Source organism: Cebus imitator, unplaced genomic scaffold, assembly GCF_001604975.1.
Source record: "Cebus imitator isolate Cc_AM_T3 unplaced genomic scaffold, Cebus_imitator-1.0 Scaffold635, whole genome shotgun sequence".
NCBI lineage: Eukaryota > Metazoa > Chordata > Mammalia > Primates > Cebidae > Cebus > Cebus imitator.
In genome coordinates this window covers 208,596-218,251 of record NW_016107950.1, presented here as the reverse complement: position 1 = coordinate 218,251, position 9,656 = coordinate 208,596, and the positions used below count along the sequence as shown (strand labels likewise).

Here is a 9,656-nt window from a genome sequence, read left to right as displayed (position 1 = left end):
AAAAAAAAGGATGAAAACGTATGTCCGTACTGTCCAAATATGGTAAGTGCATTTTTAGTTTAATTAACTTAAACAGTCCCATGTAGGTGACAGCTATTGTATTGAACAGTGCAGACATAGAAACAAGACCAAAAGTATGAATACTTTTTGATACAAAGCAACAGTGTTAAGAGCCAAAAGAGACTATAGTGTTCTGACGGTTGAGAGGGGAGAGCAAAAACTCTGTGGGGGAGGGAAGAAATGGTCAGGAAAAACTTGATTAAAGGGCAGCATCAGGCCAGGCACAATAGCTCACGCCTGTAATCCCAGCACTTTGGGAGGCAGAGGTGGGCGGGTCACTTGAGGTCAGGAATTGGCAACCAGCCTGGCCAACATGGTAAAACCCCCATCTCTACTAAAAATACAACAAAAATTAGCCAGGCATGGTGGCAGGCGCCTGTAATGTAATCTCAGCTACTCAGGAAGCTGAGGCAGGAGAATCACTTGAACCTGGGAGGCACAGGTTGCAATGAGCCAAAATCGCGCCACTGCACTCCAACCAAGGCAACAGAGCAAGACTCTGTCTCAAAAAAAAAAAAAATGATTAAAGAGAAGCATTTCCAATAAACAATGGATAGGATTATATGAGCCACAGAAATGAGAAAAAGCAAGATGCATTTTAGAAATATTGGGCAACTGAGTTTGTTTGAAGCTTAGGCTATATGTAGGTAATCAGTAATAGAGACACAGCTTAGTTTACAACCACCAGGTGGCGACCCTTAAATGTGGGCTGACAGCAGATGTCCTCTGGTAGTCAATGAAGCTCCTCAACTGCACAGGTCAAGAGTTACCTCATGACCCCACACTGCCACTCCTGGGCATATACCCAAGAGAAGTGGAAACACGTTACACCTAAAGGTGGACATGAACATTTATAATGGCATTATTCATATTAGCCAAAAACTGCAAACCCAAATGAAGTACTGAAGGATGTCAGAAGGCTCTCCTTCCATGACCTGATTTATAGCTTAGACCACTAATAGTAAAAGTCTACTTGGCTGGTTGCAGAGCTCACGTCTGTAATCCCAGTACTTTAGGAGGCTGAAGATGGCCGATTGCTTGCGACCAGGAGTTCAAGACAAGCCTGGGCAACATGGTGAAACCCTGTCCCTACTAAAAATACAAAAATTAGCTGGGTGTGGTGGCTCACGCCTGTAATCCCAGCTACTCTGGAGGCTGAGGCATGAGAATCACTTGAACCTGGGAGGTAAAGACTGCAGTGAGCTGAAATTGCACCACTGCACTCCAGCCTGGATGACAGAGCAAGACACTATCCAAAAAAAAAAAAAAAAAAAAAAAAAAAAAAAAAAAAAAAAAAAAAAAAAAAAAAAAAAAATCAAATGGAACCTGTACATCTAACTTCCAGTTTACAAGAAAGACAGCAGGAGGGAATATGCTGAATGACACCATGAAACAATCAGACAAACCCCAAATGTGGGACATTCCAGAAGACAAATGACCCAGTTTCTTCAGTAAGTCAATGGTGGGGGGTGGGGGGAGGAAGGCAGAGGGAGAGGAGGAAGACTAGACAGTTCTAAATTAAAATAGATTTAGACATAAGGGCAACAGATGAATTTTGTTTGGACTCTGATTTACACTGAAAAAACTGTAAACAGAGTTTAAGGATATCTGGGACACGACTGAGTAAGACCTGGGTGTCAGCTAGAATGATACAATTACGTTTAAACCTGATAATAGTTAAGATGCTGGGTATAAGGCTGGGCACTGTATTGCTGTATTTTCAATTCTGCATAATGAAAAACCAAAGAAAAAACACACCATCACCATTCTACCTAAAATTTTAGAGTCACTGATCTCCCTGCAACCACCAACTTCCCAGTCTGATTTGGTGTGGACCAGGAAACCCAATCCCAAGGCTGCTAGAGCATACCACTCTTTTAAAGTTTCCCATTTGAAATGACTCAACCATCAGAATTCCTATGGGTGGTATGACACCTGCATTAGAATAGACAAATGTCAGATTACTTTTAAAAAGATGACAGCAAAAATTCCTAACTTGAAAATCAAATAATAATCAGAAGAAACGTCTATCTTTAAAATGAAAGACCCAGCCAGGTGTGGTGGCTCACATCTGTAATCCCAGCACTTTGGGAGGCTGAGGCGGTGGATCACAAGGTACATCACGAGGTCAGGAATTCGAGACCAGCCTGGCCAATATGGTGAAACCCCATCCCTACTAAAAATACAAAAATTAGCCAGGCATGGTGGCAGACACCTGTAGTCCCTACTAACTGTAGTCAGTGTAACTGTAGTCAGCTACTCGGAAGGCTGAAGCAGAAGAATCATTTGAACCTGAGAGGTGGAGGTTGCAATGAGCTGAAATTGTGCCACTGCGCTCCAGCCTGAGCGACAGAGTGAGACTCTGTCTCACACAAAAAGAAAAAAGAAAGACCCATCACTGTAGTATTTTTCCCTAGTTTGAAAACATACCATCTCTAAACAAGGTTCCCACACAGAACATTATGAAATGCTACAATACGAGGCCTTTAAAATTTTATATCAACAAACCTAATTTCAAGATTTAAATTCACTCTCAGAAACACCAATATACAAGATGTAATACTCAGAATAATCAACACTGGAAATTCTCAGTAATGTCTGACATCAACAAGAGGTTGCAGACCAGGCATGGCGGCAAGTGCCTGTAACACCAGTGCTTTGGGAGGCTGAGGCAGGAGGACTGCTTGAGCCCAGAAGTTTTCCATTATGCAGAACTGAAAATGCAGCAATACAGTGCACAGCCTCATACCCAACATCTTGATGTAAGGATTATTAACATTTGGTTGCATTTGCCCTTTTGTAGAAATATTTTAAATTACAGACGTGTCATTTTCAACTTTATACACCTTAGTATGTCTCTACAAAATTATGTATTTATACATAATCACAGTACTATTATCAAGCTTAAACATAATTGTTTCAATCCAGCTGATACCCAGCTCGTATTCATTCGTATCCCAGATATCTTTAAACTCTGTTTACAGTTTTTTTCAGTGTAAATCAGAGTCCAAACAAAATCCATCTATTGCCTTTATGTCTAAATCTATTTTAATCTACAACTATCTAGCCTTCCTCCTTTCTCTCCCCCTTTTTCCAACCTAGGCAATATAGTGAGACTCCCATCTCTACAAAAAATGCTAAAATATATATTTTTTAAAAGAAGCTGTTGGGAGGCCAAGGCGGGCAGATCACAAGGTCAAGAGTTCCAGACCAGCCTGACCAATATTGTGAAACTCCATCTCTACTAAAAACACAAAAATTAGCCAGACATGGTAGCACACACCTGTAGTCCTAGCTACTCGGGAGGCTGAGGCAGAAGAATTGCTTGAACTCGGGAGATAGAGGATGCAGTGAGCCAAGACTGCGCCACTGCACTCCAGCCCAGGTGACAGAGCAAGACTGTGTCTCAAAAAAAAAAAAAAAAAAAAAGAGGCTGGACACGGTGGCTCACATCTGTAATCCCAGCACTGTGGGAGGCCAACAAGGGTGGATCACTTGAGGTCAGGAGTTCCAGACTAGACTGGGCAACATAGTGAGACTCCATCTCTACTAAAAACACAAGTTAGTTAGGCGTGGTGGTGTGCACCCATAATCTCAGCTACTGGGGAGGCCAAGGCAGGAAAATCACTTGAACCCATGAAAAGGAGGTTGCAATGAGCCAAGATCACGCCACTGCACTCCAGCCTGGGTGACAGAGCAAAACTGTCTCAAAAATAAAATGAAACAAAATAAAATAAAGAGCATATAAGCCAGGCGCAGTGGCTCATGCCTGTAATCTCAGCAGTTTGGGAGGCCGAGGCAGGAGGATCACCAGAGATCAGGAGTTCACGACCAGACTGGGCAACTCAGGAAAACTCCGCCTCTACTAAAAATACAAAAATTAGCCAGGAGTGATGGCAAGCACCTGTAATCCCAGCTACTCAGGAGGCTGAGGCAGGAGAATCGCCTGAGCCAGGCAAGTGGAGGTTGCAGTGAGCCGAGACTGCGCCATTGCTCTCCAGCCTGAGCCACAAAGCGAGACTCCATCTCAAAAAAAACAAGAGAGGGAGGGGTGCATATAACGAAAGTTCTTAGCCTGGCATGGTGGCTTACATTGGTAATCCCAGCACTTTGGGAGGCCAAGGAGAGTGTTCAAGCTCAGCGTGGCCAACATGATGAAACCCTGTCTCTACTAAAAATAGAAAAATTAGCTGGGCATGGTGGCGCATGCCTATAATCCCCGCTACTCACCAGGCTGAAGTAGAGGATGCAGTGAACTGAGATCAGACCACTGCACTCCAGCCAAGGCAACAAAGCTTGAAATTCTAGCTGGGGGGAAAAAAAAAATGAGTTCTGTATTCCACCTTCTCCCTCAAACTTTACCTTCGCTACCAAGGTTTGGGTTTGCATTTTACCGGGAATTCATGTATTTCTGCACAGTACAATCAGACAGACTTAACAGACTGGACACAAGGCATGAAATAATCATTACTCTATTAAGCTAGTGTACTGTTCTTTTAAAACTGTACTCAATTGATCCAGGAAAAGAAACTGTCTAAATAAGACCAGGTTGGTAAAATTTCTCTTTATGGAGCCCAAAAAAATAATTTTAAAACGCACTTTAGATTTTTTTCAATTCTAATCCTCTACTTCCACAGCATCACGCTGCTCTTATTTCCTAACAAACACATCAGGGTATGATAAGAACACCTGGGCTGCCTACTCCCTCCCTCTGGGTTCCAGGCAAGGAATGTATACACACAGCCTAATCCTTCCAGGACTCCTAAGTGCAGGGGTTAGGAAGAAAAGAGAACTACCTGCTTAGGTATTTCTAGTGACTGCTGCACAGGGAACACCCAGGAGAACCCAAAGAAAGCAGACTCCAACTCTTAAAGTCTGCACACGGCCTTCTACCAGAATTTAACTTTCATTTAATCAAAAATCACAACTAATTTTAACTCATTTTAAAGCTTTCTTGTATGCAGAAACATTCCAAAATGTTACATGAGTAACATAGGCCAACACTCCACCAAAGTAAGCCTGCTTTATAAAGACAAAAAGAAGCAAGATCTTCACAATTTCTGCAACACTTAGCTTCAAAATTAGAATAGCCTTACACTGCTCAACTCTTGGCTGTCGGAGCAAAAATAACCCACTCCTTTATCTACAAAAGCTTTAAAATGTGTCTCTGTTATTGCCAAAACCAAAAAGTTTTATTTAATCTAGAATCTTTCACCCATAGTATTTGAGAAAAGTGATCTCAAATTACCCAAGGACGACCTGGAAGTTTAAGGAGTGGGAACTATATGCACCTCTTCATTTGTAAAGCTTCCTTGCACGCGAAAACACTAAAATATATTCTTATGTTTAATGATTAAACATTAACTCAAACAGCCCAGGAGATGCACACTTCATGTCCACATACACCATAAAACAGAAATACCCTTATTTGTGGACGTGGTAAAGGCGCACCGTCTTTTCACAGTTAACCCCGGCTGGGCCACGAAACGTCCTCTCTGAAGGAAATCTTAAAAGCCTATAATTTAAATCGTGCCTTTTCAAGCTGAAAGGAGGACGCTCAGATTCCGCCAGGCAAAAAAAAAAAAATTTTTTTACTTGGGGGTAGACAAACTGAGTAGTTACACTTTGGAAATGACTATTGTCACAGCGCTCTGCCCCTGGGTTTCACGCTCGCATTCCTGACGGCTCTGACCCCGACCTTTAGGAGAACGCCCCGCGCAGCGAAGCCACCTCGGCCACCTAAGCAGCAGCCCCGCGCCGCCCTAACCGCACCTGCCCGCGCCCGTATCCGGCCGAGCTCCGCCTCCGGCCCCCGCCCAGCCCGGCCCGTGGGACAAAGCGCAGCCCAGGCCGGCCAGAACGCCCAGCGACCCCGAACCGCGGGCCGACCTTGGCGCCGCCCCGAGCCGGCCGCACAAAGCGCCGCACTTCCGGCCTGGGCGCGCAGTCGCCCGCCGCCCGCCCCCACTCACCGCGCCGCGGCGGCGGCCTGGGCCTCAGTGACCAGCGCACGCCGGCCCGCGGCGGGCTTGGCCGTGGGGCTAAACGAGGGGGGCGCGCCGAGGAGACGTGCTACGATACGGGGCTGACCCTCCGAGCCCCGCGTCTCTGCTGCCTCCCGGGCACCGCGCTCCCGCTTGCTCGGCTCTGCTTGGCCCGGCCCGCCTCTCCGCAGCCCGCGCTCCCCGCCGACGCTGCGCAGCCACTAGAGCCGCCGACCTCACTTCCGCCCGAGCGCGCTGCGGCGGGGGCGCGCCGGACACGTGACTGCGCAGCGTGCACGCTCCCGCGGGGGCTCTCGAAGCACCCGGATGGATGAAGGCGGGTGCGCGCGGACCTGGGCGCCTCTCCAGGGGTTAGCGGGTACTTGTGCGGACCGTCTTTTTCCGCGCAGTAGGGCGTTAGTTAATTCCGTGTGGTAAAAACATGCCGGAGCATAGCTGTAGCTTTTTATTAAATATTTGATTTATATTTTGAGATACTCCGGCGCCGCAGGAACCTTTGCGTGTGCCCGGACGCCAGGACGCGGGCCGGGGCCCCTCAGGGGGCACCCGGGAGTCGAGCACACCAGAGGCGGCCGCCAGCCGGGGTTGGAGCCGGGCAGAGCTCAGCTCACTGAGCCTTCGCCAGTGCCGAGGCTGCGGGCGCCCGCTCGGGAGTGCAGATTTTAGAGAACGCAAGTCAGCGTTTCAAGTGTGGAAGTGTGGGATCGTTTCTATAGACAGAGTTCAGGGAAGTGCACCAGAATGTTGAGTTTTTTGTCTGTTTGTTTTTGAGACGGAGTTTGGCTCTTGTCGCCCAGGCTGGAGTGCAATGGCGCGATCTCGGCTCACTGCAACCTCCGCCTCCCGGGTTCAAACGACTCTCCTGCCTCAGCCTCCCGAGTAGCTAGGATTACAGGCGTCCGCCACCACACCCAGCTAATTTTTGTGTTACTAGTAGAGACGGGTTTCACCATGTTGGCCAGGCTGGTCTCGAACTGCTGACCTCAGGTGTTCGAGACCACGGCCTCCCAGAGTGCTGGGATTACAGGTGTGAGCCACCGCACCCGGCCGAATGTTAGTATGTTTACGTAAGGCTTAGTGTGTAATTAGAATGATTTAATTAGTTAGGGAGGGTTTCTGGGGGGATGTATGTTTACTATTTCGTATTGAAGAGGTGCCTGTCTTCGTGTTTGTGTTTGGGGTGTTGTCTAGTCTGAGCTAGGTACAGGACGACAAAGGAGGGAGTTACTGCAATAAAGATTAGTGATGGAAGGGTGGACGTCTGGCCCTGGTCTTTTTTTTTAGTCTACACTACACCCGGCTTTTTATGGAATAAAAAGCCGGGTGTAGTGGCTCAGGCCTGTAATCCCAGCACTTTAGGAGGCCGAGGTGGGAGAATCACTTGAGCCCAGGAGTTCAGACCAGCCTGGACGTGGCCAAACCCTGAAAAAAAAAAAAAAAAAAGTTTAAATGGAAAAGAACAAGAATAAAAATGAGAAGAAGAGTTAAGGAGTAATCTAACAAGTGCAATTATAGGCCGGGCACAGTGGCTCAAGCCTGTAATCCTAGCACTTTAAGAGGCCAAGGCAGGCGGATCACAAGATGGAGACATCCTGGCTAACATGGTGAAACCCTGTCTCTACTAAAAATACAAAAATTAGGTGGGCGTGGTGGTATGTGCCTGTAGTCCCAGCAACTCAGGAGGCTGAGGCAGCAGAATTGCTTGGACCCAGGAGGCAGAGGTTGCAGTGAGCCCAGATTGTGCCACTGCACTCCAGCCTGGTGACAGACAGAGCGAGACTCCATCTCAAAAATAAGAAGAGCAATTGTAAACCACATTATTTGATTCAGATAACATCTCTCAAGGCTTAAAGTGTTTTGGAGGTTTTAATAGGTTTTAAATTTTATTTACTTTTACCTGATACATCTTACAAATAGGGAAACTAGGCATAAAGAGGTTGACTGGCTTCTTCAAGAACGCACAATCACTAAGAAACAGGCCTAGGGTTTCCCGGTGGGGGAGAGGCTTTGCTGGAGGCCGAGTGGGTGGTCTGGCTAGGGCCCAGAGAGGGCAGGATTGTGGGCCTGTGCTTGCCAGAAGGAGCCTGGTCAGTCTACCACACCTTGCCCTAACCGAGTGCCATCAGATCTTAAGTGTCGCCAGCTACAGTTCAACTAAAGGTTCTTCAGTGACCTCTGTAAGATTTCAGTGCAAGTTTAAATAGTTGCAAAGTGCTGGGCACAGTGGCTCATGCCTATAATTGCAACACTTTGGGAAGTTGAGGCAGGAGGATCTCTTGAGGCCAGGAGTTTCAGACCAACCTAGTCAACACAGCGACACCCACCCCCACCACCACCGACAAAAATTAAACAATTAGCCAATTGTGGTGGCACAGGCCTATTGTCTAGCTACTTGGGAGGCTGAAGTTGGAAGATGGCCTGAGCGCACTCGTTCAAGTCTAGGGTGAGCCAAAATTTTGCCATTGCACTCCAGCCTGGGCGAGAGAGAGACTCCGTCTCAAATAAATATGGCCAGGCATGATGGCTAATGCCTGTAATCCCAGCACTTTGGGAGGCCAAGGAGGGCAGATCACCTGAGGTCAGGTGTTTGAGACCAGCCTGACCAACATGATGAAACTCTGTCTCTACAAAAAATACAAAAATTCGCCAGGCATGGTGGCTTATACCTGTAGTCACAGCTACTCAGGAGGCTGAGGCAGGAGAATCATTTGAGCCTGGGAGGCAGAGGTTGCAGTGAGCCGACATTGTACCACTGCACACCAGCCTGGGTGACAGAGTGAGACTCCATCTCCAATAAATAAATAGTTACAAAGGACACAACTAAGGTACTATAAATGTTGATAGTTTTAAATAAAATTAGGACATTACATTTTTAAATCTGTCCATTGGAATATAAACATGGTGATTTGATTCCCGCTATTTCTATTTTTATTTTTTATTTCAATCATTTTTGGGGAATGGATGATGTTTCATTACATGAATGAGTTTTTTTAGTGGTGATTTCTGAGATTTTGGTCATTTCCATTTATAAAGTACTTGAATACATTTTCTATAACTGCAAAATTTCATATGTTGCGTCTTTTTAATCACTTGTATCAGTCAGGATAGCCAGGATGCGCTTCAGTAAACAAGCTCAAAATCTGTGTCCTTACACACAGAAATTTATTTCTCATAACCATCACATCCAAGGCAGGTGAGATAATCTAAAAGCCTACATGAACAATAAGAGAATTCAGTAAGAAGCAAAAACCAAAAACAATAGCTATCATGTTTCTAAATAACAAGTTAGAAAGCATAGCTGGGCTGGGCACAGTGGCTCATGCCTATAATCCCAAAAATCTGGGAGGCCGAGGTGGCTGGATCACCTGAGGTCAGGAGTTTGAGACCAGCCTGGCCAACATGGGGAAACCCTGTCTTTACTAAAAATACAAAAAAATTAGCCGGACATGGTGGCGGGCACATGTAATCCCAGCTACTTTGGAGGCTAAGGCAGGAGAATCACTTTAACCTGGGAGGCGGAGGTTGCAGTGAGCCAAGATCCCTCCACTGCACTCCAGTCTGGGCAACAGAGTGAAACTCCATCTCAAAAAA

General features: G+C 46.4%; 1 protein-coding gene across 3 annotated transcripts in view; it reads right to left on the bottom strand.

Annotated features, from left to right (window-relative positions):
• Window positions 1-6,293, bottom strand: part of FAM168B (family with sequence similarity 168 member B) — a 45,813-nt gene extending 39,520 nt beyond the window's left edge. The window contains exon 1 of one of the 3 annotated variants that reach the window (XM_017517526.2): window positions 6,033-6,293. The gene's annotated coding sequence lies outside the window, so the exon portion shown is untranslated. Of the gene's footprint in view, window positions 1-4,290; window positions 4,319-5,832; window positions 5,923-6,032 lie in introns of those variants that run through there. The other 2 variants (XM_037734574.1, XM_037734573.1) reach the window with 2 other exon arrangements.
• Window positions 6,294-9,656: the final 3,363 nt, after the last annotated feature.